Source organism: Peromyscus leucopus, chromosome 11, assembly GCF_004664715.2.
Source record: "Peromyscus leucopus breed LL Stock chromosome 11, UCI_PerLeu_2.1, whole genome shotgun sequence".
NCBI lineage: Eukaryota > Metazoa > Chordata > Mammalia > Rodentia > Cricetidae > Peromyscus > Peromyscus leucopus.
The window spans coordinates 328,691-344,669 of record NC_051072.1 but is presented as its reverse complement, the minus strand read 5'-3'; positions in this window follow the sequence as shown (position 1 = coordinate 344,669).

The following is a 15,979-nucleotide window of genomic DNA, read 5'->3' as shown; positions in this document are numbered from 1 at the left end:
AAAGGTGTGTTACATTTGTTTATGCTATGGAACATTACTTTAACTCTGTAAAGTTGTGTTACATTTGTTTCTGCTTCCTTTATTAACAATGTAAAGATGTGTTGCATTTGTTTCATCTTGCCTACCAAGGCACCTGATTGCTCTAATAAAATGCTGAATGGCCAATAGCTAGGCAGGATAGTGATATGTGCAGCTCACAGGCAGAGAGAATAAATAGGAAGAGAAATCTAGGGTGGAGGAAATGTAGAAGAGAATGAGGGATAGAAGGACATGCCAGGCCAGAAGCCAAGTAGCCACCAGACTGTCACAGAGACAGCAGGAAAATAAGATATACAGAAAAAAAAAGAAGGATAAAGAGCCCCAAGGCAAAAATATAGATAAAGAGAAACAAGTTAAGCTATAGGAGCTAGCAAGAAACAAGCCTGAGCTAAGGCTGAGCATTCATAATGAATAAATCTCCGTGCATGATTTGGGAGCTGGTTGGTGGCCCAAGAGACAGCCTATTACACTACAGAGGTCATGAACTTCTGTGCAGTTAGAAGAGACATTCAGTTAGAAGGGACATTCAGAACAGACTCTGAGGCATTCACATTGGATTTGACACTGTCTGCACTGAATATATTTTATGCACTTATACACCATGAAAACTAAAATCCGTGGCAGAGTTGGAACCTAAAAATCAGTTCTTATGTCCTCTTTCACAACCCATGTTCATTACCTGATTTAAATCTTTCTCATCTCCTAATATTTAACCTCTATTCTCTTTTCTACTTTACATAGTATACGCACATACACATTTCTTCACATATGTAGATATATTACTGTCTATACTAACCATATGGGAACATGCAGTATATTTCTTTATATGACTGGTTGATCTCAACTGATCCATGTTCAACATTCATCCATTTTTCTGTAAAATTTTGTCATCACTGAGGTGAGTACACATTCTTTCTCTTCTCCATGGGAAAATCACAGAAACAAGTGTCTTTTTAATTGCCATGAGACGATACATTAATAATTCATGGCTCATTGTTTCATTGTGCAAATGTCCTCTGCTGGAGAGCATAGTATCAGGTGGGCAAGCCTTTTCTTCAATCAGTAACAGTTTACATATTTATCCACAATAGGAGGTAGATAAAGCTAACTGGGAATGTCTTGGGATCCTGCATTTTCAAAATCCACCCCCAGCAACACATCCCTTATGACAAGGCCACACCTCCTAATCCTTCCCAAACAGTTCCTACCAACTGGTGCCCAAGCCTTCCATTGTATGAGCCTATAGGTGCCATTCTCATTCTAAGACCACAGTGACTTTAAATTTATAGACACACCTGGGGTTGTGAACAACAAAAACCAAAGCCCAGAGAACATAGTTAAAATTGTAGTAGAGCCCTACAAAAACTGAATTTTTTAACTTAGATTAACAGGTGAGACTTTCAAGGGACTTAAGGAAAGGTGACAAATACTGAGATGGATTATGGAGTTCTTTAAAAGTAAATGTCAGAGAGTTGAACTTTAACTTTCTTCAGTGATTATACTATCTCTGTGTCCCTGAGGAATCTCCTACACTGTAGGGATTCCAATGTTCACAGGAAAACTGTTTTACAAGCTGTGGAGTCAGATGCATGTCTGGAACATGAAGTGTCAGTACAGAGCAACATGGATTATTTATATGTAGAACTGCATATTAAGACAAAGCCTAACTTGTACTCAAACTGCTTTGCCATGTGTGTTTTATTCATTTATATTGTTGGTGGGTTTTTTTTTCAGTTTTTTGTTGTTGTTATAGTTTCTGTTTTTTCTTTTCTTTTGTATTTTTTGTTTTGTTTTGTTTTTCCCTTTTTACTTATACAGAAGGTCTCTAAATTTTCCAGTCCAGGTTTGGATTGGGTCCGTTTGTCAGAAGCTCTCAGCACTTAGAAGCACATTCAGGCACACCAAGGTGTGGCAACATTCCTGGGAGGCTATACCTGGCTTGGTTCCGGGGAGTAGCACTTAGCCCTAATCCATCTTCTGTTTAGCAGACACTCAAAATTTATTTCTCTTGTTTCCCAATGTGAATCTTGTCTCAGAGTCTCCCAAGGATAAAAAGCCTATGTAAAACTTGGTTCATGCAACCCAGAAAACAGTGGTACCTGATGAATCGAGAAATTTGCACTTGGCACTGTATTTTTGGAACCTTCTTTCAGGTTGTTTTGAACATATGGAAATCAAATGGCTAAAGTGTAAATATGGAGAAAAATAAAAATGACCTGGGTGAAGGGAAAGGGCTTCAGTCCTTAGAGTCTGGATCCATTTGTGTAGCTGAAGTTTTCCTGGTCCTGCCTCACCCATGGCCAGGACAAATCACTCTCACCCACCAGTACCACAGCCTCTCAGATCCAAGTAAACACAGAGAGACTTATATTACTTATAAACTGTATGGCCGTGGCAGGCTTCTTGCTATCTAGTTCTTATATCTTAAATTAACCCATTTCTATTAATCTATACCTTGCCACGTGGCTTGTGGCTTACCAATATCTTCACATGCTGTTTCTCATGGCGGCAGCTGGAAGCATATCCTGACTCAGCCTTCCACCTCCCAGAATTGTCCTCCCTTCTTATCCCGCCTACACTATACTTCCTGCCTGGCTACTGGCCAATCAGCATTTTATTTATCAATCAATCAGAGCAACACATTCACAGCATCCCAAGCACACCTGCAACAGCAGAAGGCTAGATTCATTCTTCAGGTGCCTCTGAGTCTTCGTTCAATGGACATCCATGACCCACACATCTGTGCTATGACAATTGGCCTCCAACATGTGGCTTGAAGGACAAGGAAGTACCCTCAGGGTAAGGGGACTCTAGGATTGGCAGGGTCATGGGGGATTTAAACACCCCATCTCAGGAGCAACAAAATACACAGTTGCTAAAATGTTTGTCAAAAAAAAAATCGGTAATTGCACAATTTTTAAACATAGGAATAGAGTGGCTCCTGAGACAGGAAATAAATCAAGGAAAAAGACCTTTCTCAATAGAGAAAAGGGAAAGAAAAAATAAAAAAGGAAATCTTCACAACAAAAAAAAAAAGGAAGGAAAGGAAAGTGAAAGGAAATTTCTGTATGCAAAAGGGAGAAATTTTTAATCAAGAAAAAAAGGATTTTCCCAGTGAAAAGGGGGAAAATGTGGAAACTAGGGCTGAAGATTAAGAGGCCTTGTAAAAGAAACATAAAGGAAAGAAAAAGCCTCTTCGGAGTGTTGTGCCTGTGTCTTGGAACCCCCAGAGACCACCAAGGATCCAGTTTCTGATGCAAACACACAAGGGTCTTTTTATTATCAGATTTGAACCTGGGTCTTTAACCTATGCTCTCATGCAATGAATACAGGAAAATTCAGAGGCCACAGGCCCAGGAGTAGAGAGTTTTTATAGGGAAAACCACAAGCCGGAAATTGGCAAATTGGGATTGGGTAGAAGGGGTATGGGGCAAGGTGAATTTTTGAAACTACTGGTCCAGACTTTGGGAACGAAACCACATTTGAAACCATTGGATTAGACTTTTGGTGGGGAACCAAACCTTGCTGAGCAGGATTATCTGGGTTGCTCGGCAGGATTATCTAGATATCTTCAAAGGCCATAAATCTCAGACAGGATGTCTGCAAGAGTGCCTGGATCTTGTTAAATTTTACTTCCCTGGATCTGTTCTAGTTGCCATGGCACATTCCTGAGATTCTTCCTGGAACTGAGTACAGCAGGTGGTCTGAGATGAAGGCCCTTTCCCTAAGTGGGTCTGTAAAAGTCAAGTCCAGATCTTCATACCCAGTAGACATGGTAGAAGAAAAGGCTCTTTCTGATATAAGAAATTGAGGATAGAAAACTGAGTTCTTTCTGCCCGTCAGCTCTTTCACAGACCTGCCTGCCAGCCCAGAGTGGCAGCGTCTGAATAACAAGGAATCAACAGGTGGGGCCTCACTGCTGCTGCCTGGACAAGCACAGCCCAGAGCTTAGAGTTTTCTTCACTTGGGTTTAAATGTCTTTTATTTTTTTCCCTCAGAGCAGGAACAACTCAATATTAAATATCCCTTCATGAGTAATGTTTTTAGTTTTTTCCTAATGGTGGGAATTGTTATGTCCATATGGTGGGGACCCCCAAAAGACCACTACAAAGACTGAATCCTATCTGTAAAAGCAAAGAGCCTTTATTTCAAGCTTGGAGTGTGGAGGGGCCCCAAACAGCTTGATCACACAGCAGCCATGACAGGCTTAGGGGCCTAGACACAGCTTCTGTGACAGGCTTACTGGCAGGCAACACCCAGATCCAGGAAAAGCCTGAGGCTGACACTACCCAGGGATCCACATAGGGGTGAGGAAGTACCTGACATCCCAGACATTCCAACCTAATGATAAGGTGGCCAGATGTCCTTGAGTCTAGCACACACCTATTTTTTGTTTTACAGATACTCCTAGACAATTGTCAGCCAATCAGAGTCCTGGACCCTGGAAATCTCACCCGAACCTCTGCTAAGATAAAAATCCCATCCTGCCTGGGCTCAGGGCTCTCTGCTCTCACTGCTGTGTTGGACAGACAGAAGGACCAAGCTCTGAAGCTTGAAATAAAGGATCTTTGCTTTTACATGTGGGATTCGGTACCTGTGGTGGTCTTTGGGGGGTCCCTGTGATCTGGGCATAACAGGAGCTTGGTCTCTCTGTCTGTCCAATACAGTGGTGAGAGCAGAGAGGCCTGAGCCCGAGCAGGGTGGGTTTTTTTTTTTTTTTTTTTTTTTTATCATAGTAGAGGTTGGGGTGAGGGGATTTCCAGGGTTCAGGACCCTGACTGGTTGACTTTTGTCTAAGGTATGGAATGTCAGGTATTTCCCCTTAGCTGCCGGCCCTCCCTGGGTGGGGTCAGCTTATGAACTTTTCTGGATTCGGGTGTTGCCTGCCAGTAAGCCTGTCACAGAAGCTGTGTCTGGACCTCCAAGCCTGTCAGGGCAGTTGTGTGGTCAAGCTGCCCTGTTAACTGCCCACCCCCCAGAATAAATCATTAGCAGTCCCTTCATAGGAGAAAAAGGAAGTTTAAATGGGCCCGACATCTGGTGAAGAAGGGTTGCAGTTGAGAAATGGAATGATATGTCCATGCTGTTTGAATTTCCAGAGGTATCAATCATCCATGGTATGGAGGATGTTCTCTTCTTTTGATTGTCTAATAATTGTTTAGATGAATGTTCGAATTTCATGGTAGATAAACTGAAGGAACAGGATTCACAATTTTCAACTATATATTGAGTATGCTCTTGTCTGCTTATCATTACTGAGAATTTGGCTCTGCTCTTTAAGTTGCTTTTTAGAAATTTTTGGTAAAATTTTTAAAAATGTTAACACCTGAAACAGATTGGGTTGTTAGCTTATTAATGAGGTTGCTATGATAAAAACTCATAGAAAATAATCTCTCATGAATAAAGAGCTTAGAAGATCATTTTTCCACTAAATAAAATACAGATAAAGTGTGATCCACACTGTTAATAATTGGCAGCTTGCAATAATGTGTTACTTGGGATCTATAAAAAAAGGATACTTTTTTTTAAGATTTTATAAAAATACTCCAGAGTATTGCCTAAAGTAAGCTCTTAAAATCCTATAGAGATTGTTTTTTATTACTTTTATAGATGGCATATGTAAAAAGAACCATGGAAATAGAAGCTGGTGATAGAAATGCTCAAATATTATTGCTTCCATATCTTAAAGGCAAAGTGGTGCCTATATGTAGAACTGGAGGCTTTGGAAGTACAGGAAAAAAAGGTGTTTTAGCAAACAGTTATCAATGATGTATGGTATAAATGAAAAGTAAAACTAAATGGGCTTGCGATTGAAGGATTATTGGATTCTGGTACTGATATATCTATAATTTCACAAGAATCTTGGGCTCCCAATGGCCTTTACAAGAAGTCTCCACTCAATTTGTAGGCATTCCAAACTTATCTCAAGTAAAACAAGGGTGTAGAGTTGATTAAATATATTGGACCAGAAGGACAAGAAGGGACATCAAAGCCTTATGTGGTTGATATGGCCATGAATTTTATGGGGGAGAGATGTTACAACAATGAGGAGCCCAAATTAATATTCCTACAATTTCAGAAACAGTTCATAAAATGAAGTTAAAAATGGAGTATATTCTTGCACCGGGTGGTGGTGGCACACACCTTTAATCCAGCACTCAGGAGGCAGAGGCAGGCAGATCTATGTGAGTTTGAGACCAGCCTGGTCTATAGAGTGAGATCCAGGACAGGCACCAAAACTATGCAGAGAAACCCTGTCTCGAAAAACCAAAAAAAAAAAAAAAAAGTATATTCCTGGGAAAGGTATTGAAAAGAATTATAAGAGAAAGTCACAGGCTATGCAGGTTGTACAAAAGCAAGATTGGACAGGAATTGGATATCCAAATTAGAGTGGGGGCCACTGCCAGGAGTCCTCCTGCTTAGTCCTTAAAATGGCTAAGAAGCCTGTATGTGTAAAGCAGTGGCCCTTAACTAAAGAAAAATTACAGGCATTTAAACAATTAGTAAAACAATAAATAAAAACAATTTCTAAGCACATAGAGAAAACTACTAGTCCTTGGAATTCTCCTGTGTTTATAATAAAAAAGAAATCTGGAAAATGGAGACTGTTGTCTGATTTGAGAGCTATTAATAAGATAATTCAACCTATGGGAACTCTGAAGCCTGGAATCCTTTTACCTTCTTTAGTATTTAAAGATTGGCCTACGATAGTGATTGATTCACAGGGTTGCTTCTTTATTATTCCCTTACAAAAACAGGACAGAAATAAGTTTGCTTTTACAATGATTACTAATAATAATGCTCAACCAGTAAGAAGATATCACTGAATGTCCTCCCACAGAGAATGCTAAATAGCTCAACTTCATGTCAATATTTTGTAAATCAACCACTGCAAATGGTATGTAAACAATTTCCTTAGTCTATTATTTATCATTATATGGTTGATTATTGCCTGCTTCTGCTATAGATACCTTAGAAAAAATGTTTAATATAATAAAGAAATTTTTACCCTATTGAGGATTACAGATTTCTCCTGGAAAAAAATACAAAGAGGAGATTCTCTTAATTATTTAGAATTTAAATTGAGTAAACAGAGAATTCAGCCACAAAAAGTACAGATTAGGAGAGATCATTTGCACACTCTTAATGATTTTCAAAATTTATTGTGTGATATTAACTGGTTGTGGCCTACAATTGGATTGTCTACCCCAGAATTGAGTAATTTGTTTCAAATCTTGCAAAGTGACTCAGATTTACTCAGATTTATACAGTTCAATACAGTTAACATCTGAAGTTGAAAGGGAATTAGCCCAGGTAGAATGAAAATTACAAAATGACTATATGGATACATTAAACCTCACAAACGTGTATTTTAGTAATTTTACCTTCAAATCATTCTCCTACTGGACTCATTATGCAGAAAGAAGATTATATTTTGGAATGGATTTTCTTAGCTCACAGAGTAAAAAATTAAAAAAACTATATAGAAAACATTTCTGAACTAATCATAAAGGGAAGATTAAGACTTCATCAATTGTCAGGTATGAATCCAGCTGAGACTGTGGCACCCTATTCCAGTGCTGAAATTAGACAATTATGGGAGATTAATGATGATTGGCAAAGAGCTTGTAGTAATTTCTTAGGAGAAATTAACAACAAATGTCCAAAAAGAAAGTGAATTCAGTTTATAAAAAGAACTGAATGGATTTTTCCCCACATTGTGAAAAGGACACCTGTAGTCAGAAGATTTCCTGTGTCCCACCCAGCCTATGGTCAGGACAAATCTCTCTTACCCAAGACCCATAGCCACTTACAAAATAATCACTCAGAGGTTTATATTAATTATGAACTAGATGGCCTAAGGTTCAAGCTTCTTGCTAGCTAACTCTTTATAACTTAACCCATTTCTATTAATCTGTAAGTGGCCATGTGGCTGTGGCATTACCGGTGTGCTGGCATCTTGCTGCTCGTTGGGTGGCAGCTGGGATCTGTCTCACTCTGCCCTTCTCTCTGTCTCTCTACTTGGATTTCCCTCCTGGCTGTAAGCTTTCTTGACATAGGCCCAAACAGCTTTATTTACTCACCAATGGGAACAGCATATATTCACAGAAAGACATCTCACAGCAGGCACCTACTTCTGGGGCTCTTACATTCTATACTGATACAAGTTAAAAATGATAACACTTCAGCTTACATTTCTAATAAAATGAAACAATTTTTTTGCACATTAGAACATAAAACACATTACTAGGATACCATACAATCCTACAGGACAAGCAATTATTGAAAAATTGATTCACATTTTAAAAGAGATGCTTGTTAAACAGAAGGGGGATATGAAGACCCACAGGGATAGATTGCATAATGCTTTACCAAGCTGCTACTGGATTCTGGAGAAAAAACACTAAATTCAGTCAGGCCATCTATTGTAAATCTTTTAACATCAAAATAGTCCAGGGAAAGTGTTAAGTTGAGGCCAAGATTATGCTTATATTTCCACAGGAGATAGAAAAATTGTGGATCCAATCAAAATTGATAAAAATCTAGCATGTACAAGAGACATCTCCAAGATGACCAGGACCCTGTGGCTTTGCATGGTTGTGTAAAGCACGCAGCACAACCATGTGGGTAGAATAGCCACATGGGCCTGTGTGCACAGGTATGGCCCAGCCTTTATAGGCTGGCGCCATGATTCCTGGTCCCGTCTTTACTCATGTGTCCTTTCCACAGGCCTGTGCACCTCTGCCTCTTTACCTTATCTTAATAAAACTCTTGTTAGTGGATTCTGTTGTGTTTCGCGACATTTCCTCACAGGATAAGAGCACCGCAAATAACCAACACTCATGACAACTGAGGTCCTGTTCAACCAATGAAGGAGGGTAAAATGATTGACAATCACAATGTTGGAGTACAGGGAAATCCTATTTGCATGGGAAATGGAATTCAGGGCCTAACTATAACCTCTCAAATATGGCTATCCATAGTCAATATTATCCAAGATTATCGTAGTAAGTCTTATATGCTTCATGAATCTGGTTTTAAAGGACAGGAGAATAATGCAACTAGTTCCATAAATCTACCATTATGGAAAATGAGAGTTACCAACAAGGAATATGACTGGGTCCATTGGCCGCAATGTAAGAGTAAGAAACTTCAAGTGCTAATTAATCTCCCAAGGAGCCTTCATTGACTGGAGACCTTATGGCTTCCCTCAAGGAAAAGATTCTCACCTGAGTTAAGATGGAAATGGTATCATATAATCAGAACTATGGATATCAGTGCTTCTGTTAATGAACCTATTTGGTGGTGTGGAGTTAGAATGGCAAGTCTTCCTGCAATTTTGGCGATTCAGTTCAGACTAACTTATAGAACTTGTCAAGTGCCTTCCACCCTCTTAAGGCATGGGAAGGAAAATTAAACATTAACAATGATAAGTACACTCTGTCTTTTAGACTAAATCAAAGCCACCCTTCTATGGCATGTGTACCATTACCTTACTTGCTTCTGAAAGAGTCTGTACAACGGCACCCAAATAATTACAACATCACTTTTGAACACTGTACCCTTCATACCTGTTTTAATTCTTGTATGTTTTTATATCTGACCTTTGAGAGTTTATATATTCTTAGAGCAAGGCCAGCAATCTGGATACCAGTGAAATTGTCAAGGCCATGGCAAGACTACCCTGTGATGATCCTGGTACAAAAGCTCACTGAATGAATATTAAAAATAACACATCCAGTGGTTGAACTGGTTGTTGCAGTTATTATGGGAATCATTGCAACAGCAACAGCTGAAGTAACACTTCATAAAGAAATCCAAACTGCTGACTTCATCAGACACTGGTATAGACATTCAGAAGAATTTTGGACTGAACAAAATAAGACTGATATTGAGATAGTAAATGAATTAACTGAGTTAAGGCAAGCTGTTGTATTCTTAGGGGATCAGTTCAAAATTTTGAAGGAGCAGATAAAATTAAAATGTGATTGGAATGTTTTCTTGTTATTGTATCAGACCCTTATGATTTAATGAAAGCAAGTATGATTGGGATAAGGTTAAGATGCATTTGATGGGTCACCCTAATTCTCAAATGGTTTATGGTTTACAGAACGAAATTAAAGAAACTTTTGCAAAACAGTTACCTGATATGACAAAAATGGATATTATAGGAAGTTTTGCAGATACCATTGTAAGGATTCTGTCCTTAATTACATCACCAGCCTGTGATGCCATCCCAGCCTAAAAAGCAGTGGGCCCTCTGTGCATCCCTTTCTCCTCTTCTCTTTCCTCTCCTTCTCCTCTCCCTCTCTCTCCCAATAAAACTCTAAAAAGGTAACCATGGCTCTTGACTCTTCCCATCATGGATACATCCAGCACTCTCCTCCGTCAGCATGGTAGCCACGGGTACCAGCTAGCCGCCAGTGTTGCCACGTAACCAACATTGGTGCCGTTCAAACTCGGATACATCACCAAGACCTGCTGTGACTGCTACCACTTGCTGCCTCCTCCACCATCCAGCAAGACCGCCGAGACCGTGAGCATACACGCATCCCTCGCTGGTGGACCCCCTACACAGCTACGACTACTGATACCGCCATGATTTTTTTTTTTTTTTTTTTTTTTGCTTGCAATAGAGATTTTTTATTTTTTGCTACTGGGTGTGCCAAGCTAGCTGAATGCTAGGTTTCAAGGATTTTTTTGTGTCTGTTTCCCATCTCTCCCTAGGAGGGCCGGGATTATAGATATGCACTATTATACTCAGTTCTTGTGCTGGTTCTGGGGGTTTAAATTCAGGTCCTTGTGCTTACACAGCAAATGCTTTCCCGCTGGGCCATCTCCCTGATCCCTTCAGCCTTTTAAAGGCATTCATCTCTTTTATAGCTGCCATGTTCTTTAACACAGTGAGTCTGCCGTTCTCACGGCTGTAGTCTGAGCTATATTCTTTGTGATGGACACCCCAGGGGTTGTTCTTGGGCTGTGCTGGCAACGGCATTAACATTTTTGCTCCTGTCAAGGGGGTAAATACTGTCTAGGGTCCAACGGTGGACCAACTGCAGCACAGCTGCAGCCCTTACCATCCCTTGATGAAGAGGATCTGTGACTTGAGCTGATTCTTAGATCTCTCTCCACTCTCAGGGATGCCCAAGATTGAGTCTGGTCCTGGCTTTTTATTTTATTGTTTTTTTATTTTTCTCTCGACTACAGCCATGGCACAAAGGGGCAGATACATTTACCACCTATGTTGGAGGATAGGGGCAGGTACCAATAACTCGCTGAATAACAGCTTTGTGGGAACTTCTGCCAGCAAATGGGCAAAAGCCATAGAACAAAGGGGCAGGTACTGGTAAATCTAGCCACATAACATTTTCGTGGTACCAGTAAATCTGGCCACATAACAAAGTTGCAAGAACTTCTACCAGCGAATGGACAAATAAGAAAGTTACTTTATCTCCAAGCTTTCTGCTAAAGCCCTAAACCCTTCTTCCTCCCCACTTCTGCGTCTGCCACATGCAGTCTTTTCTGTCTGACTTCCGCTGGCAGTGGGCGGGCTCAAATGGGCAGGCTTGGGCAGTTTCTATGACTCTCTCACCCTAATTTACCTTAACTCTACCCACTCATTCTCAAACTGCCTTGAAAAGCACAGATGGGTCTGGAAGTGGCTAAGATCCATACAAATAAGTTTACAGTATTTAGGATGGCTCCTAAGCCAAAAATCAGCTTATAGCTTCAGACAAGTCTTCCAAAAGGATCAGTTTATAGTCTGCCTCCTGGCAGATCTAAAATCTGTCCTTAAGCCACCAATCATCAGGAAAAAACAAATCAGGACATGGAGTAAAATCCATCTCTTGTTCCCCACACCTCCCCAACTAAAACTTAAGCATCTGGAGAGCAAGGCTCCTGACCCCACAGGCAAGAGAGTCATCTGTGGCATTTAAGGTGTGCCAGGGAAGAGATAAATGCCCCCCAAAAAAATTGCCAAGTGCTGGCACTTGCTGACTCCCAAAAGCTGTTGGGTCCCTGTTTTAAGTGAGGAAAAGGCCACAGGCTAGCAAATGCCCTGCCAGGCCATCGACAGCCTTGTTAAAAGTGGCACCTAGAAAGACACTGTCTGCCCCCAGGCACCAAGATGCATGGGTACATCAAGCTAAGTATTGGGATCTATGGGGGTCCAGCCCCTCAATAGTCCCCTTCTAGGGTCCGGGAAGAATCTACAACCAGATGATAATTAATCTTTGTTGAGAAGATGTTGAGAAGAAATGAATCTATGTACACAAAACTCCTTAGTCCATACACTTTATTATTCTGTGATAGTTCTGTCTCTACACAGCTTCTATTCTGCTCTCATGTCTAGCTCCTCTCTTGCCTGATTTCTATATATTTATCTACTGTCCCTCTAGGTTCTATCTTAATTCCTTCATCTAGTTCTGTCCCTTCTGGGTTCTCATCTATCTAGTTCTTTCCCCTATCAGCTCCTCTCCTGTCTCCTTCTCTCTCATCTGGCTCTTCCTCACCTTGTTCTTCTCCATCTGGCTCTTCCTCATCTTCCATCTCATTCCTCTAGTCCTCTCTTTCCAGAGAAAGCCTTTCCTGAGGCTGTTCTCCAAATACCTGGAATGTGTATGTCCAGAGAGTGATCAGTCCACACTGTTAGCCCTTCCAAGGGAAAAGTCAATTCAGAAAACTATGAAGGCACACATGATTTTCATAACAGAAGACTGCTGATATATAACAAACCAAGTAACACCAAAAACTCCTTTGGATTTGGCTTCTTCTGGAGGAATTCCCTGATCCCTCCAGGTAGTGACTTTGCCATAACCAGCTGAGTTCTTATGATATTCCTGCAGCCTGTAGCAGCTAAGACCTCCAGCAGACCTAGGCTTGGCTACAGACATGACAGGGAACCCAGAATGCAGCAGGGGAGTGATCCATTTCTTTCCTTCTGGACACCAGAGCCACTGACTTAGTCCTGGGAGTTTGGGGATATCACCTCTCCTTTATTGTCGGGTACAGAGGACAGCCTTACTACCTCACCAGATTTAATTACACCTTTAGAGTTACTGCCTGTGTTTCTCACGTGCATACAGACAGGACCCTGATCTTTCCCTTGTCCCTAATTCCAAAATAATAATAATAATAACAATAATAATAATAATAATAGTAATAATAAATTATCATGCACCACAAGCTTTTCTCTTCCCAGTTCCCTGTTCTAACTCATTTTTCAGCCAATGATACAGGACCACCACAGAAGCAGAGTTCAGAGATCATCAAGTAAAAAACTGTAACAGCTAAAATGTATTTACACCCCCAGACCAAAAAACATCTGGGCGCTATAAAAAAAAGACTTTAATGTAAACATCTATTACTGTGAGATATTTTTAACAATTGATCACCTGTGTCCTGATGCCAAACTAGTAACGGAAACAGGTGTTTTAAAATAATCTGTCTCTGATACAGCTTAACATGTTTCAAAATCCATCTGGACAGGCCCGATCTACCAACATAAAATAATAATGATTCTTTTCTCTCTAAGCTTTTTCCTGTGTCACCGGCATCTTGTCAAACAGAAAGTTCCAGCCACAGCCAAGAGGGATACATGTCTCCAGAGCAAACAGATGACAGACAGCATCCCACAATGCCTGTCTACCTCAGAAGACTCCACTTCCCCATTCCTCCAAGAACCAACCAATGTCCAAAGGTCAGCTGGAAGCATTTTTTTTTTTTTAAAAAAAAGATTTATTTATTTATTTATTATGTATATAGAAGAGGGCACCAGATCTCATTACAGATGGTTGTGAGCACATGTGGGTGTGGATTGAACTCAGAACCTCTGGAAGAGCAGTCAGTGCTCTTAACCTCTGAGCCATCTCGCCAGCCCTGGAAGCAGTTTTTGAGAGGAACGACGGCCCTATTCCCATCTGTCTGCTTTTCTTATAATAAGCGAAAGTCTGGGGTGTAAGGATTCTGTCCTTAATTATGTCACCAGCCTGCGACACCATCCCAGCCTAAAAAGCGAGAGGGCCCCCTGTGCATTCCTTTCCCCTCTTCTCTTTCCACTCTCTCCTTCCGTCTGTCCTCTCTCTCTCTCTCTCTCTCTCTCTCTCTCTCTCTCTCTCCCCTTTTCCAATAAAGCTCTAAAAAGGTAACCATGACTTGTGATTCTTCCAATCAGCACTCTCCTCCCCCGGCATGGCCACCACCCACGGCAGCCAGCCACAAGCTGTGCCGTTTAACCAACACCATAGCCTCATACACTCCTATGAATCACTTTAATAGGTTTCTTATCCTAGCAGGTCTTGCTCTTGTTCTAGTGTGGGGGTGCCCAAAAGAGACTGACCACACAACTACTATGACAGGCTTAGAGACCCAGACACAGCTTCTGTACCAGGCTTACTGGCAGGTAACACCCATATCCGGAAAAGCCATGAGATGACCCCACCCTGGGAGGGACTGCATCGGAGAAGAAATAACTGATGTTCCAAACATTCCTCATACCTCTATACAAATGTCAGCCAATCAGCATCCTAAACCCTGGAAATGCCCTGATCCTAACCTCTGCTATGATAAAAACCCTACCCTGCCTGGGATCGGGCTCTCTGCTCTCACCACTGCATCAGACAGAAAGTCCAAGCTCTCTGAACTTGAAAATAAAGACTCTTCACTTTTACATATGGGATTCAATCTCTGTGGTGGTCTTTTGAGGGTCCTGGTGATGTGGGCATTAACACTAGCCGTAGTAATTATATTGGCTTTAAAATGTGTTTTGGTCTACATATGTGAAATTGTAAGACCAATAGATAAAAAGAAAGGCTGTGTTTATGATGAGGCTATGTAACGTTCAAGATAATTAATTTTTGTATAGAGGAAAGAGATCTATAGCAAAATTCCCAGTGTGCCACGCCAGGCCCTGCTTTTGAGAGTAGCACCTGGTCCTAATTCATCTTCTGTTTTGCAGATAACCTTTTTATCTCTTGTTGCCCTATGTGAATCTTGTCTCAGAGTCTCCCAAGGATACAAAGCCTATGCAAAACTTGGTTGAGGAAACAGGGAAAACTGTGGTACCTTATGAATTGAAAAATTTGCACTTGGCATTGTATTTTTGGAAGCTTCTTTCAGGTTGCTTTGAACATATGTAAATCAACTGGCTAAAGTGTAAGTATAGAGAAAAGTAAAAATGCCTTGGGCAAAGGGAAAGGGCTTCAGTCCTTAGAGGCTGGATCACCCTGCAGCCAGAAAAAGGCTAGATTCATTCTTAAGGTGCCCTGTGTCTTCATTCAATGGACATTTGTGAATCCATACACCTGAGCCTCTACCCAAGGCTGGATTCAAAATCATCTTTAAAGATACTTTTCATTTCCATGTTAGTGTATTATGCATGTTTTGCTTACTTGTCTGAACTGCCAGCTTGCAAATAAAGACAGGGAGAGTTCCTTTTATTTTATTTTATTAACATTTTTTTCATTTATTTTACATACCAACCACAGTTTACTGTTGTGGATATCACTCTGTATAAATAAACACTGATTGGCCGGTAGCCAGACAGGAAGTATAGGCGGGACTAACAAAGAGGAGAATTGAGGAAACAGGAAGGCAGAGGAGGAGACTGCCTAGAGCCGCCTCCAGGACAAGCAAGGTATAACTTACCAATAAGCCACAAGCCATGTGGCAAAGTATAGATTATTAGAAATGGGATAAACATAAGAGTAAGGGCTAGACAATGATAGGCCTGAGCTAATGACCAAACAGTTTAAATAATGTAAGTGTCTGTGTGTTTATTTTATAAGTGGGCTCTGGGATTGGCGGGACTTGGTTGGACCCGGAGAGAAAAGCTCTCCAACTACAGTTACCCTCCCCCCTATCCTCCCATCTCCCCCCACACATTCCCCTCTTTCCCCCTCCCCAGACTCCTCCTCTGACTCCATTCAGAAAGAAGCAG